This window comes from Triticum aestivum, chromosome 2A (assembly GCF_018294505.1).
Source record: "Triticum aestivum cultivar Chinese Spring chromosome 2A, IWGSC CS RefSeq v2.1, whole genome shotgun sequence".
Taxonomy (NCBI): Eukaryota; Viridiplantae; Streptophyta; class Magnoliopsida; order Poales; family Poaceae; genus Triticum; species Triticum aestivum.
The window spans coordinates 556,873,015-556,889,970 of record NC_057797.1 but is presented as its reverse complement, the minus strand read 5'-3'; positions in this window follow the sequence as shown (position 1 = coordinate 556,889,970).

Below are 16,956 nucleotides of genomic sequence, written 5' to 3'. Positions count from 1 at the left end.
ATCACCACGACCGGCCCCGACCTCTTCCTTGCCCCCTCCTCCTGCTGTCGCGAAAGCACTCCGACGCCCGCTTGGGGTCACGGCCCGCCTACGCCGGCCACCTCCCCCATGCTGCCTCTGTTCGTTCACCGCGCCACCGTATCAACGTCGCGCCTGTCGTCCCTGCGCTGTGCGCATGTGCCCTCTCCCGCGTGGACGTGCGCCGCTCGCGCCCTGGCCGAGCGCCTGCCCCGCTTCGCTCGCCGCACCCCTGCACCTAGCTGCTTGCCGCCGCGCCTCGTCGCTCGTGGCCGGGCCAGTCTCTGGCCACCGCCGCTGCCTAGCGCTGGGAAGGCCCTGCGAGCCCCCCTCCCCCGCAAGTTGCAGCCCTAGCCGGCCAGCTGCGCCCATGGCCGCCGGCGCCCGCGTGCTGTGTGCGTGTGTGTTTGGGGCCGAACCCCCCCCCCCTTTTTATTAGTACTAATGTTGATTAGTGCTAACTGCCCGCAAAACGTTTAAAAGAAATGTTTTTTAAATACGTAGATAATTAATTAATTAAGTAATTAGTTAATTAATCAAATAGGTAATTAGTTAACTTAATTAACTCTATTTGGTACCTAATTAACTTGATTAGTTAATTAAAATTCTTAATTGGTTGTTAGACCCCGAGACCGATGCTGCCCCTGTGATCGACTACGTCGACGTCGACCCCTCCTTGCCAGAGCAACCAGGCAAGCCCCCCTTTTGATCATCCCGATATCTCCCATTCCATTCTCTCATGCTTGCATTAGATTTTGATACTGTTATTGTTTGCTCCTTTTCTAATGCATAGCCTGCTCTTGTACCTGCTGTTGTACCTTACCTGCTTATCCTAAACTGCTTAGTATAGGTTGGTTAGTGATCCACCAGTGACCCCCACCTTGTCCTTGTTGCCCTTGCTTCATCTTCAATGACTCGATCTACGTGATCGAAGACCAGGCCCCGACACCACACATCACTTCCCCTTAGTTGCTCGACACTACTGGGTTACTACCGAGTGCCGAGGGTGAGACCTCTTCAGCACTTCGGTTGTTAACCTATAGTGTAGTTATTCGGTCATGGTCATCGAGAGTGATTTCCTCCTTAACCGCTTCCGATACGGCTCTGTCATGCAACCCCTCAAGTGTGAACCTCGAGGGTGATTCCTCTTACGTTCACCTTGATGATTACATCTAGTGGAATTCACCAGGGGTGATTCCTCGGGTTTTTTCCCTTGATGTTTGGACACACGGATACTTGGACTCTAACAGACGGGTCGACCCTGAGTGGTACCCGCACGAGCTTAATTGCGAGTGATGTGGAGTCGGGTTGACCTGGAAGGTGTCCGCGAGATACTTACAAGGCGTGGCCGGGCATTCTTAGCCCTTGCCACAAGTACTCGAGACGGGGTGACGGGGTCACATCGATCGTGAGTCTCTGCTCGTTACCGCGTGCTCCTAATCCACTACGGTTTGGATGTTTGATCCGAGGGGCCTCTGGCCTGATAGCACTAACCATCACGTGGGCATAGTATGGGCGTTCTGCGTCATATACATCAGCCAAAGCTTAATAGACGTCAGCGACTGAGACTGGATGGTGATGGTGATACGTCCCGGGGAGATGGCCCATGACCCCTGGGGGCATAGGTTTAGTCCGGCGTGCTGGCCTCTCTATTAAGCCCAGGTCGGGTTGCGGCGTATTGTTTAGCCGAGGCCGGGCATGACCCAGGAAAGTGTGTTCGGCCGAAGTTAAACGAGCGTGGTGGGTAAGTTGGTGCACCCCTGCAGGGAAGAAAACATCTATCGATAGCATGTCCTACGGTAACGGACACTTGGAGTTGTATCCCGATCGATACGACTAGAACTGGATACTTGTGATGAGACTGGATGGTGATGAGTAATGGATTGTGATGATAACTGGATAGTATGACTCTGGGATTGCTTTCTCGCAGGGAGTCGAGAAAGGATCTCTGGTCGAGGTTGATAACACTCCTACGACTTTACTTTATGCTACTCTACTCCCTCCTGTTGCTGCAAGATGGTGATTTTCCAGAAGATGCTAGTCTTCGATAGGACTAGGCCTTCTCTCTATTCTGGCATTTCTACAGCCCAGTCCACATATACAACCCTCCTTTGATAATGTTGCATATGTAGTGTAGATCCTTGCTTGCGAGTACTTTGGACGAGTACTCACGGTTGCTTTGCTCCCCCTTTTCCCCCTTTCTTCTTCTTTCCGGTTGATGCAACCAGATGTTGGAGCCCAGGAGCCAGATGTCACCGCCGATGCCTACTACTACGTGGAGACCGCTGAGGGAGTCCTGGATTAGGGGGTCTCCGGACAGCCGGACTATCTCCATTGGCCGGACTGTTAGACTATGAAGATACACGATTGAAGACTTCGTCTCGTGTCCGGATGGGACTCTACTTGGCGTGGAAGGCAAGCTAGGAAATACGGATAGGGATATCTCCTCCTTTGTAACCGACTATGTGTAACCCTAACCCTCTCCGATGTCTATATAAACCGTAGGGTTTTAGTCCGTAGGACAACAATCACAACATATAATCATACCATAGGCTAGCTTCTAGGGTTTAGCCTCTCTGATCTCATGGTAGATCTACTCTTGTACTACCCATATCATCAATATCAATCAAGCAGGACGTAGGGTTTTACCTCCATCAAGAGGGCCCGAACCTGGGTAAAACATCGTGTCCCCTGCCTCCTGTTACCATCCGGCCTAGACACACAGTTCAGGACCCCCTACCCAAGATCCGCCGGTTTTGACACCGACATTGGTGCTTTCATTGAGAGTTCCTCTGTGTCTTCGCCGTTAGGCTTGATGGCTCCTACTATCATCAATAGCGATGCGGTCCAGGGTGAGACTTTTCTCTCTGGACAGATCTTCATATTCGGCTGCTTTGCACTGTGGGTTAATTTGCTTGGCCAAATGGAGCAGATTGAAAGCTACGCCCCTGGCCATCAAGTCAGATTTGGAAGCTTGAACTACACGGCCGACATCCGCGGAGACTTGATCTTCGACAGATTCGAGCCACAGCCGGGCACGCCTTACTGTCGCGGTGGGTATGACCTAACTCTGCCGCCAAACAGTACCCCAGAGGCTGCGCCTGCATTAGCTCCGACCCTTAGCTTGGAGCCAACTGCACCAGTCGAGGATGGGTGGTTAGACACCGCCTCAGGGGCTGCAGTCTCAACGGCGATCGAGCCAAACACCAGCCTAAACCTCTGCACAGCCCATGACTCCAAGGTGCCGGACTCTTTTCCGGACTCCAAACCATCTGCGCCCCTGCCAATCGAATCCGATTGGGCGCCGATCATGGAATTCACCGCCGCGGATATCTTTCAGCACTCGCCCTTCGGCGACATCCTGAATTCACTAAGGTCTCTCTCTTTGTCAGGAGAGCCCTGGCCGAATTATGGCCAACAGGATTGAGATGCAAACGACAAAGAAATTTGAAGCCCACCCACCACCCACTTCGTAGCCACTATCGATGATTTAACCGACATGCTCGACTTCGACTCCGAAGACATCGACGGTATGGACGACGATGTAGGAGACGAATATGAACCAGCACCTATTGGGCACTGGAAAGCCACCTCGTCATATGACATATACATGGTGGATACACCCAAAGAAGGCAATGGCGATGGGATAGCGGAGGATGACCCCTCCAAGAAGCAACCCAAAGACCGACGTCAGCGGTGCCGCTCTAAGTCCCGCCGAAGCAAAAGTGGTGATACCGGCACAGGAGATAATAACACTCCGGATAGTGCCGAAGAAAACAACAAACCCCTCCAGCAGGATTTAGAGCAGGAGGATGGAGGAGCCAGCTCTCCTGAGAGAGCGGCAGACGGAGAGGAGGAGGATGACAATCACATGCCCCCCTCCAAAGACGAGGCAAGCCTCGGCGATGATGAATTCGCCGTACCAGAGGATCCCGTCGAACAAGAGCACTTCAAGCGCCGGCTTATGGCCACGGCAAATAGCTTGAAGAAAAAGTAGGAGCAGCTTCAAGCTGATCAAGATCTGCTAGCTGAAAAATGGACTAAAGTCCTCACGGCCGCGGAATATAAACTCGAGCGCCCCTCCAAGAGTTACCGAAGGTGCAGGTTACTACCCCGACTGGAGGAAGAAGCATATGATACGGCTGATCGGCCACCTCGTGGCCGCGATAGAGAGGCATTCTAGCCAAAAGCTCAGCCTCCACCCCAATGCCATTCAAATAAGAATGCATGGGGAGATACGCCAGACTTGCGAGACATATTGGAGGACAAGGCAAAGCCTTCGAGATCGATCTACGGATCATGAGAGTGCACCACTCTGCGAGACGACAAACGTCGCGCCGGATACAGTAAAAGCAAATCCGGCCAGGACAAACACAGCAGGCAAGACCCATTCGAGCTGCGTCGCGATATAGCCCAATAGAGAGGCGCCGCACACCCCTTATGCTTCACAGACGAAGTAATGGAACATCAATTCCCAGAAGGTTTCAAATCTGTAAATATTGAATCATACGACGGCACAGCAGATCCCGCAGTTTGGATTGAGGACTTCCTCCTCCACATCCACATGGCCCGCGGCGATGACTTACACGCCATCAAATACCTCCCACTAAAGCTCAAAGGACCAGCGCAGCATTGGCTTAACAGCTTGTCAGCGGACTCCATTAGCTGTTGGGAATATCTGGAAGCCGCATTCCTCGACAACTTTCACGGCACTTATGTGCAACCACCAGACGCCAATGATTTAAGCCACATAATTCAGCAGCCAGAAGAGTCGGCCAGGCAATTCTGGACTCGGTTCCTTACAAAGAAAAATCAAAACGTTGACTGTCCGGATGCGGAGGCCTTAGCGGATTTCAAGCACAACATCTGAGACGAGTGGCTAGCCCGGCACCTTGGTCAGGAAAAGCCGAAATCTATGGCAGCTCTCATGACGCTCATGACCCGCTTTTGTGCGGGAGAAGACAGCTGGCTGGCTCGCAGTAATAACATATCAAAGAACCATGGTACCTCAGATACCAAGGACGGCAATAGCAGGTCACGTCGCAACAAGCATAAGCGCTGCATTGATAGTGAAAATACTAAGGATACGACAGTTAATGCCGGATTCAAATGCTCTAAACCCGGTCAGCGGAAAAAGCCATTCAAACAAAGTACGCCGGGGCCGTCCATCTTGGACCGTATACTCGATCGCTCGTGTCAAATACACGGCACCCCAGACAAGCCAGCCAATCACACCAACAGGGATTGTTGGGTGTTCAAGCAGGCCGGCAAGTTAATTGCCGAAAACAAGGACAAGGGGCCGCATAGCAATGACGAGGAGGAGCCGCGGCAGCCGCACACTGGAGGACAGAAGAGGTTTCCCCCGCAAGTGCGGACGGTGAACATGATATACGCAACCCATATCCCCAAGAGGGAGCGGAAGCGTGCGCTCAGGGACGTATATGCGTTGGAGCCAGTCGCCCCAAAGTTCAACCCTTGGTCCTCCTGTCCGATCACCTTCGATCGCAGGGACCACCCCACTAGTATCCGTCATGGAGGATTCGCTGCACTGGTCCTAGACCCAATCATCGACGGATTTTACCTCACTCGAGTCCTTATGGATGGCGGCAGCAGCCTGAACCTGCTTTATCAGGACACAGTGCGCAAAATGGGTATAGACCCCTCAAGGATCAAACCCACAAAAATGACCTTTAAGGGCATCATTCCAGGTGTAGAGGCCCATTGCACAGGCTCAATTACACCGGAAGTGGTCTTCGGATCCCCGGATAACTTCTGAAGCGAAGATTTAATTTTCGATATAGTCCCGTTCCGCAGTGGTTATCACGCGCTGCTCGGGCGAACCGCATTTGCTAGATTCAATGCGGTACCGCATTATGCATACCTCAAGCTCAAGATGCCAGGACCTCGTGGAGTTATTACAGTCAATGGAAACACAGAGCGCTCTCTCCGAACAGAGGAGCGCACCACAGCCCTCATAGCAGAAACGCAAAGCAGCCTCTCAAGGCAATCAACTAGTTCTGCGCTTCACAGCCCGGACACCTTCAAGCGCGCTCGGGGCAATCGGCAAATAGACCGCCTGGCGCTATCTGAGCTCGCATAGCAATACGGCGGCCACACCAATCCCAGCCTAGTGGCGAAACTCGTGCCGCGCGTCCATAATTACGCATTAAAAATACCATGGGCACAGGTGGGGAGGGGGGCACAACTGCGGCACACCCCAAGACGCGGCGTAAACCGCACTAGGGGCTTCCCGTTCGGTTATTTTTCTTTTCCTTTCAGGACCTTAATCTCTGGAAACACTGTCCGGCAGCACTATTGCCGAACACATGATGCAGCAACCAAGGAGGCAGGAAGCTACGTTATACCACGGAGTTCCCAGGTTGATTACAGTAATGAGTGAAATATTCAATTTAATATCATCCCTCAGCTTGCCCTTGGAAGGGACATAGTCCTACTCTTTGTTTATCGCACTATCTGTATCACTCTGCTTTAACGCAATTTCTTAATAAACAATGCATGACATTACGACTATTATTGCATTCTTGTTATATATCTATATGTGTGTGTGTGTGTGTGTGTTCATTAATGACGCCTCGCAACCGTACACTCTGGTATGGCCAATACACCAGGGGCTTACGTACCCCACAATGCGGTGTGAAAAGTCCAAACACTTTCACAAGTGCGGCACCACGAACTTATAGAATTATATGCATCAGCTCCGAATCATGTCTTTGGTCAAATGTTGGGTTTGCCCGGCTCCTATGTTTTGGTACCTTACATTCCGCTCTATCGGCTAAGGTAGCGCTAGGAGAACTACTGCGATTGTGCCTCGGTTCTGCTGGGTTCAGCACCTTAGTACACAAAGCTAAAACTGACTGTCATGACAAGGCGAGAGACTGGTCGCTGTTCGGCGAGATTTTCAAGTCCCTAATGACATATGCCACTTAGAGCGAGGGGCCGGCCTTGTCCGGCTTAACGGCGTGTATCGCGCCCCGAATTCGGCCTTCCGAATACCAGGGGCTTCGCCGAAATTTAAAATTATAGAATTATATGGCTAAGTGAGAGTGATAAAGCATCATTAGTCTGGTTGCCTTGTTCGCTCTGCTGAGCACCTCCCTCGAAGGACCCAAACATGGGAACAAGAGTGCTCAGGTTTATCCCGAACACCCCAGCACTTGTGGCATGGGGGCAGAAGCCGAGGCCTAGCCATCTCTCAGATTGGATAAACAACCAAACAGAAGGTAATATTTTAAATTTCGACAAGTGTTGCATAGCGCATATGAAACAAGTTTTCATACATACAGGATAAAACGAGCTTGACCCACTTCAATTTCACACGGGTGAAAGCCCGGCGTGCACCTTCAATGCAGACAGATTGCTTGACAACCTCCAGCCACGGGCAGGGATCCACAAGCCGCCTCACCAGGCCGAAGAAGCTATATGGAAGGGCGTCGCTAGGCCACAGCCGGACTATAAAGCTCTTCATGGCCTGATCGGCCGCCTTATGTAGCTCGACCATCTGCTTCAACTGGTCGCTCATTGGCACCGGATGTTCGGCCTCAGCATACTGAGACTAGAACAACTTCTCCGTCGAGCTTCCATCCTCGGCCTGGTAAAATTGTGCGGCATCAGACACACTGCGGGGCAAATCTGCGAATGCTCCTGAAGAGCTCCGGATCTGGGTAAGTAATCGGTAATTTACTTTTACATGCTTGCTTTGCATATAGAAAGCCTTACTCGCCGCTATCTCCTTCATCGCGTCGATCTATTGGAGGGCCTTTTGGGCTTCGGCCTTGGCACTTTTTACACTCTCGAGGGCCGCGGCAAGCTCAGACTACCGCATCTTGGAGTCAAGCTCCAACGCCTCGTGCTTCGCCACAAGAGCCTGGAGCTCTTGCTGCACCTCGCCCACCCGAGCCTCGTGCTTCTCTCGCTCGGTGCGCTCCTTGGCCGCTGTATCTTCGGCCTTGGTCAGCGCTTGCTTCAGGGTTGCCACCTCGGCCGTGGCCCCTGGCAAACATACGATGATCCTGTCATTTTGCAATTGCGTCCTCTTTTATATATACACAAGACAGGGTATTACTTACCCTTGTTCTCCTCGAGCTCCCTCTTGGCAAGGCCGAGCTCTTTCCTGGACCCCTCGAGGTCCTACTTCAGTACGAAGACCTCCGCAATTAGTGCGGCGGACGCCAGCAACGAAGCCTGCATATGCATATTGACATACTTATATTAGACTCCTGCGATATTATTTGATCCTCTGTTCGGCTTTTCTTTGTGAACACCGAACAAAGCATCAGGGGCTACTGTCTATGCGGTAATATTTCTACTACATTTTAAAACACTTACCTCGAAGCCTGTTAGAAGGCTGGCACAGGCTTCAGTCAATCCGCTCTTGGCAGACTGAACTTTCTGGATCACCGCACTCATGATAGTGCGGTGCTCCTCGTCGATGGAAGTGCTGCGAAGCGCTTCCAGCAGATTGTTCGGTGCCTCTAGATGGACAGAGGTCACCGGCACAGGTGTCTTGCCCCTCTTAGAAGGAGGCCTCCTGCCCGAGTCCGGAACCGCTAGAGGGTCCGGCGCGGTGTTCGGCTGAGGGCCGAACTCGGAGCTCTCGGGGGCTCCGTCCCCTCGGCTCCCAGAGTCCGGAAGGTCGCCTTGAGGTGCCTCTGGGACAGTCTCCCCTCGAACCGGTGCCTCTTGAGACAACACCTCGGCGTTGTCGGCAGGATGAGGGAAGGTGGCGGTCGGGACTGGATCACTATCAATGTCCGACAAGCCCAAGGAGTTATCCGATGATACATCGATACTAGCTCGTGGCGGCCTCCATAATTGCGTTTGGCGTTAGGGAAAGCAGTGCGGCAAAGGAATCCTATAAGTTACTCTGGTATCCGAATACTTACGATCTCCCCGGGGGCTTGACCCTGGACAACCACTCGTCTTCGCCTTCGTCGGCGGCGGTGGAACCGTCCGGAAGGAGAGTCCTTCCCTTCTTGGACCCTCCGGCCTCCCCGGTTGGGGCGACCTTCCTTTTCTTGTCTCCCCCAGTCGGTGGGGGAGCATCTTCTTCTTCTTCTTCCTCGTCTTCGGGGGAAGAGTGCGCCGCAGAGTCATCGGACTGTGAGTCCGACGACACCTAGCGTCGGGAACTCTTTCGGGTTCCCTTGGCCTTCTTGGTCTTCTCCGGCACCGTATAAGGGGCCGGAGTCAACATCTTCGCCAGAAGAGCATCTGCGGGGACTTCGGGCAAAGGAGCCAGACAGTCGATCTGTCCGGCCATCTTCTGCCAGTCCTGTCAAAGGTACGGGAGTTTAGATCCCGCATATAGTCAATCTATATAAAAATAATAAGTATCCTATGAAAGGTAAAGCAGCTTACTGCACTGGCTTGGCGCTTCGCACTGAATCCGCGATCCTCAGTAATAGGGGGGGACCTCAGCACTTTTGAACAGCACCCTCCAGGCATCTTCATGAGTCGCGTCGAAGAGCCTGTTCAGAGTTTGGTGCTGCGCCGGATTGAACTCCCACAAGTTGAACTCCCGTTGTTGGCACGGGAGTATCCGGCGGATGAGCATAACTTGGACTATGTAGACAAGCTTGAGCTTCTTGTCCACCATGTTTTGAATACATGTTTGGAGTCCGGTCTGCTCTTTCGAACTACCCCAGGACATGCCCTTCTCTTTCCAAGAGGTGAGCCACGTGGGGATGCCAGATCGGAACTTGGGGGCCGCTGCCCATGCAGGGTCACGTGGCTTGGTGATATAGAACCATCCCGATTGCCACCCCTTTATGGTTTCCACAAAGGAGCCCTCGAGCCATGTTACGTTGGGAATCTTGCCCACCATGGCGCCTCCGCACTCCGCCTGGCAGCCGCCCACCACCTTCGGCTTGACATTGAAGGTCTTCAGTCATAAGCCAAAGTGGGGCTTGATGCGGAGGAAGGCCTCGCACATGATGATAAATGCCGAGATGTTGAGGATGAAGTTCGGGGCCAGATCGTGGAAATCCAGGATGTAATAAAACATGAGCCCCCGGACGAAGGGATGGAGAGGGAATCCTAGTCCGCGGAGGAAATGGGTGAGGAATACTACCCTCTCATGGGTCCTGGGGGTGGGGATGAGCTACCCCTCATCTGGGAGCCAGTGCGCGATGTCGTCGGGCAGGTATCCGGTTGTCCTCAGTTTCTTGATGTCTCCCTCCATGACGGAGGAGACCATCCACCTGCCTCCCGCTCCGGACATGATTGGAGAAGGTCGAGGTGGGAAGTGCGGACTTGGGCGCTAGAGCTCGAGTGTGCGAAAACGGATGGGTAAGGGAGGAAGAAGGCGTGGATAGAAAGGTGAATCCTTACCCCTTTATATGGGTGGACGAAACTAAGCGTCCCCACTTGCCTGGTAAAACTCCTTATCCCCCAAGCGCCGCAATTGATGGCGCGGTTGGGTTACCCACGCCCGTATTGATGAGAATCCCGTAATAAAGGGACACGATCTCTGCTTTGACAAGACGTGTCAAAAAAACTGCCTCGCGTTATGTGCGGGGCTGGTTAAAAGGAACGGTTCGAATAATCACCCGGCCGTGACGTAACGTCATGCTGCCAAAACAAGCCAGCAAATTAGATCTGCGAAAATATTATTCTCTCTACGGTGGAATGTGGAACTTATTTTGCAGGGTCGGACACTATCCTCGTATTCTAATTCTTCTGTGATGTATTCGAAGAAGGAACCCGCCTTGCAATGCCGAAGACAATACTGCGCGCCGGACTCATCGTCATTGAAGCCTGGTTCAGGGGCTACTGAGGGAGTCCTGGATTAGGGGGTCTCCGGACAGCCGGACTATCTCCATTGGACGGATTGTTAGACTATGAAGATACAAGATTGAAGACTTCATCTCGTGTCCGGATGGGACTCTACTTGGCGTGGAAGGCAAGCTAGGCAATACGGATAGGGATATCTCCTCCTTTGTAACCGACCTTGTGTAATCGTAACCCTCTCCGGTGTCTATACAAACCGAAGGGTTTTAGTCCGTAGGACAACAATCACAACATACAATCATACCATAGGCTAGCTTCTAGGGTTTAGCCTCTCTGATCTCGTGGTAGATCTACTCTTGTACTACCCATATCGTCAATATCAATTAAGCAGGACGTAGGGTTTTACCTCCATCAAGAGGGCCCGAACCTGGGTAAAACATCGTGTCCCCTGCCTCCTGTTACCATCCGGCCTAGACGCACAGTTCAGGACCCCCTACCCGAGATCCGCCGGTTTTAACACCGACAACCGCCGATGACCAGGAGTAGTTAGGAGGCTCCCAGGCAGGAGGCCTTGCCTTTTCGATCGATGTTGCTTTTGTGCTAGCCTTCTTAAGGCATCCTTGTCTAACTTATGTCTGTGCTTAGATATTTTTGCTTCCGCTAACTCTTCTACATTCGAGCTTATGTATTCGAGCCCTCGAGGCCCCTGGCTTATAATATAAAGCTTGTATTATTTTCAATTTGTGACTAGAGTTGTGTTGTGATATCTTCCCATGAATCCTCGATCTTGACCGTACACATTTGCGTGTATGATTAGTGTATGACTGAATCGAGGGCGTCACAAGTTGGTATCAGAGCTGACTGCCTGTAGGTAGCCCCCTTTCCAACTCCTTGGCCAAAGTTGAGTCTAGTCACTGAAAAACTTTTACTAACATTGGTTGTGTGTCTTACGGGCCCACGTCGCCATTGGGTGGTATTAGGATCTTTTATTCCTCGTCTATACTCTGGGACTCTGATCTCTCTTCCATTTTGGTTAAACGAATTTACTAACTCTAACATGAGGATCCCGTGACCACATTCACCCTGATGTTGGATAAAGCCATAGTTATTCCTTAGAATAGCATTTTGAGTAGTGCATAGACTGTCGTGTTGACTACTAAGTGGTATCCATCATACCTCTTTCATTATGCATGTTTCATCATGATTGATCCTTGTCTTTGCAAATACTCAATGCTGAACTACCCCCAGTTACATGTTAGCAGGATGGTTAGACCCGCTGGTCGTGGCTGTGGTGCCAACGATCCACCACCGCCTGAATTCTTTGCTGGAATGATGCAACAGTTTGAGTTGAATCACCAGTTCATGGAAGGAATGATGGCTCAGTTTCCTCGTCCGAACATGAATCAACAGCCAACCCCAGTAATTCTGTAGGACTTCATGCGCCTCAACCCAACTATCTACCGTAGCTCAACTCAACCCCTTGATGTTGATGACTGGCTCCGCCACATCACGTATGAAATGGAGTCTGCTAGTGTGGCCCCTGCCAGCTATGTCACCTTTGCATCTTTCTTTCTAAAGGGTCCCGCTGCTCAATGGTGGGACAGCCACAGGCATACCCTACCTACTAGAACGGTCATCACTTGGCCAGATTTCCAAGCTGCCTTCTATGCCTACTTCATTCCTCAAGGAATTATGGACAAGAAGAAGCGAGAGTTCCGCAACCTCGCCCAAGGCAACAAGTCTGTAGATGCTTATCAGTGGGAATTCTTGGACTTGTCACGTTATGCTGAAGAATACATTGCAACTGATGCTCGTAAGCAAGAGAAGTTTTGTGATGGACTTCACCCTGATATCAAGCTAGCACTGCTCGTTCATGACTTTGGCGACTTTGCCACCTTGGTGAACAAGAGTCTATTCAGGTTGAGACTGGTCTTCGGGAACACCAGGGGTCCCTCAGGCGCAGCCGTGACGCTGGCTCATCTTCGGGCCCGTCAGCACAGAAGCGTCGGATATGGATCCCCCATAGCATGTATCGTCCAACTGCACCTGCACCAAGACAGTCCTATGCTGCACCTCGCCTTCCCCCTCCACCGTAGAGGCAGCCCCTTCGGGTTGTACCACCGCAAGCTTCTGCTCCCAACCCCAATGATGGTCTATGCTTCAAGTGTGGCCTCCCAGGTCACTGTTCCAGGAAATGCCCTCAGAATCAGAATCAGCTGGCTTTGCCTTCAACTAGTCGTAACAATCAGCCCCATAACAATAATGCCAGACCTTATGGTCGTGGTCAGGCTAATCATGTTGATCTGATTGAAGCTCAAGACTAGCCTGCCACTGTGATGGGTACTCTTCTTGTTAATTCAGTACCGGCTTCTGTTTTATTTGATTCAGGGGCATCACATTCATTCATGTAAGAAAGTTTTGCATACGCACAAGACATTCGATGCGAGCCCATGAACACTCCAATAGTGGTACGCACCCCTGCGGGCCGATATCAAACTACCATGATTGGTCGCGATGTTCCCGTTGAGATTGAAGGGTTGGAATTTCTTTTTTCTCCCATTATTCTGGAGTCTTCCAATATTGACCTCATTCTGGGAATGAAATGGTTGAATGCGCATACTGCCTCTATCGTTTGCGCCACCAAGGTTGTTCACCTCCTACATCCTTCCGATGAGATAGTAACCTACCATGCTCAGCTTGTTCAAAACGCTGAAGCACGACTTTATGCTTTGAATGCGTTGAACGCAGCACCTCTTGAGGTAATTGAAAAGATTCCAGTCGTTCGCGACTTCCAAGACATATTTCCAGAAGAACTTCCAGGAATACCCCCTGCCCGGGCTGTCGAGTTCGTCATCAATTTGAAACCAGGCACCGTTCCTATTGCCAAACGACCCTACAAGATGCCGCCTCATAAAATCCTTGAACTTAAGGAGGAAATCGACAAATCTCTTCGCATTGGTTTCATTCGTCCAAGTTCCTCAGCTTGGGGAGCACCTTCTCTCTTTGTAAAAAAGAAGGATGGAACGAATCGTTTGGTACAAGACTATCGTCCTATCAACCAAGCTACAATTCAGAACAAATATCCGTTTCCTCGGATCAATGATCTGTATGATCGACTTGCTGGTTCATCAATATTATCTAAACTCAACTTGAGGTTGGGATACCACTAGATCCGTGTTCGTGAAGAGGATATTCCAAAGACCGCCTTCGTCACTCGTTATGGTTCTTACGAGTACACCATCATGTCATTCAGTTTGACCAATGCTCCAGCTACATTCTCTCGTCTGATGAACTACATATTCATGGATTACCTCGACAAGTTCGTCGTAGTCTATCTGGATGATATCCTGGTATATTCGAAGAACAAAGAAGAACATGCTGAACATCTTCGACTTGTTCTAGAGAAGCTTCGAGAGCATCAACTGTATGCCAAGTATTCCAAGTGTGAATTCTGGCTTTCTGAAGTCACCTACCTTGGTCATGTCATCTCCGAGGATGGTATTGCCGTCAACCCAGAGCACGTTCAGGCTATTCTTGACTGGACCCCTCCGAAGACTGTCAAGCAAGTCAGAAGCTTTCTCGGACTTGCCAGTTATTGCCGGTGTTTTGTCGAGAACTTCTCCAAGATCGCCAAGCCACTGACCAATCTGCTACACAAAGGCGTTAAGTTTGATTGGACAAACAAATGTCAGGAAAGTTTCCAGGCACTCAAGGACAAGCTGACGTCTGCCCCAATGCTTGCTCCCCCTGATTCTCGCAAGGACTTCGTCATCTATTGCGACGCTTCACGTCAAGGATTAGGCTATGTCCTAATGCAAGAGCACAGAGTGATTGCTTATGCCTCCCGTCAAGTGCGTCCTCATGAAGAGAACTACCCAGTTCATGACCTTGAGCTTGCTGCGGTTATCTTTGCACTGAAGCTATGGCGGCAATACCTTCTCGGTAATCGTTGTGAGATATTCACCGATCATCAGAGTCTGAAGTACCTGTTTACTCAGCCAGATCTGAACCTTCGTCAGCAGCGATGGATGGAAGCTATTGCTAACTACAACTGTGGTATATCCTATACCCCTGGCAAGGCTAATGTAATGGCTGATGCCCTGAGCCGTAAGTCTTATTGCAACAATCACATGGTTTTCAAAGCTCAACCCCGCGTTTATGAAGAGCTATGCAAGCTGAACCTCCAACTAGTTCCATAGGGTTCTCTGAGTAACCTTGTCCTGGAACCAACTCTACTGAAAGCAATTAAGTCTGCTCAAGCCAAAGATGCTCACATTGATTTGATGAAAAAGGATCTTGCCTTAGAGAAATCCAGAGATTTCTCACTTGGTGAAGATGGAACCTTATACTTCAGAGATTGCATTGTAGTACCCCGGTTCGAGCTTATGACAGAGAAGGTGATGAAAGAAGCGCATGACACCCCTCTCTCTATTCATCCGGGAAGTACCAAGATGTATCTAGACATCCGTCAGAAGTACTGGTGGTCTAATATTAAGCAAGACATTGATCGATATATTGAAGAATGTGACATTTGTCATCGCGGCAAAGCAGAACATCAGAAACCGGCTGGACTTCTGCAACCGCTTCCGATTCCTGAATGGAAGTGAGATAAGATTCAGATGGACTTCGTCACTGGCCTTCCCAAGTCTCAGAAAGGTAACGATGCTATCTTTGTCGTCATCGACCAATTCTCGAAGGTTGCTCACTTTCTGCCAGTCAAGGAGACTATCATTGCTAGTCAATTAGCAAACTTGTATATCTCCAGAATTGTGTCACTCCACGGCATTCCGAAGGAGAACAGTTCAGACCGCATCAGTATTTTCACTTCTAAGTTCTGGGATAGTTTCCAAGAGGCAATGGGAACTCATATTACCTGGAGCACTTCTTATCATCCCCAATCCCAAGGCCAAGTCGAGCGAGTCAATCAAATTCTTGAAGACATGCTTCGGGCTTGTGTTATTTCTTTCGGCAAGAAGTGGGAAGAATCTCTCCCTTATGCGGAGTTCTCCTCTAACAACTGTTATCAAGCCAGCTTGAAGATGACACCCTTTGAAGTGCTTTATGGACGCAAGTGCCGAACCCCTCTGAATTGGTCAGAAACTGGGGAACGGACGCTCATTGGTCCAGACATTATTCAACAAGCTGAAGAGCATGTTCGCATTGTCCGGGATAATCTCAAGGCGGCCCAGTCCTGTCAGAAGAGCAACTATGACCGGAAACACTGGGGTTCAACTTATCAACGTGGTGAACAAGCTTATCTGTGTATCACTCCTTTGAGAGGCACTCATCGGTTCGGAGTGAAGGGCAAGCTAGCTCCGCGCTATATTGGTCCCTTCCGCATCCTCGCCCGTCATGGACTGGTGGCTTATCAACTGGAGTTGCCACCTCAGTTCTCTTAGGTCCATGATGTCTTCCATGTGTCGCAACTTCGTCGAAGCTTCAAGGATCTGGAACGTGAAGTGGATCCGGAATTGATTGAAGTTCAAGATGATCTCACATACAAAGAGCATCCGGTCTGCATTCTTGAAGAAGCTGAATGTCGAACACGCCAGAAGGTTACCAAGTTCCTCAAGGTGCAATGGTCAAATCATTCTAATGATGAAGCCACTTGGGAACGCGAAGATAACCTCTGGGCCGAATACCCCGACCTGTTCCCTTCTACCTCTTAATTCTCGGGACAAGAATTTCTTTTAGAGGAGGAGAGTTGTAACACCCCGGTGTAATGATGCTACAGTAACCCTGGGGTTAAGTTAATCATTTTGCTAAACAAGTGTTTGATCACCCTTGGTTCTCTCTCATTTCAGATTCCAGTTGAATTCAATTTGAATTTATGTGTGAAATTCAAAAATGCTCAGACATGAAATCTAAAATGTTCATCATGTGGAAAATAATCCCTAACTAATTTTGGTGGTTGAACCAACCTTTTATAAGGTGTTTAAATGCCTTTTAATAAGGAAAATAGAAAAGGTTTTTTGTTAAAAAAATAAATAAGAAAACGGGAGAGGCCCCGCCCCTCACTGGGCCTTCGGCCCAGGTAACCCCCAGGCCGGCCCAGCTGCGCCTACCTAACCCCCCACTCCTTTTCTAACCCTAACCCGGTCGCCCCGTTCCCCCACTCCCTCCCCACGCGCCCCCACTCCCCCACGTTTTCCCTCGCTCCTCTGCCCCCCCGGCCCGATCCAGATTGAG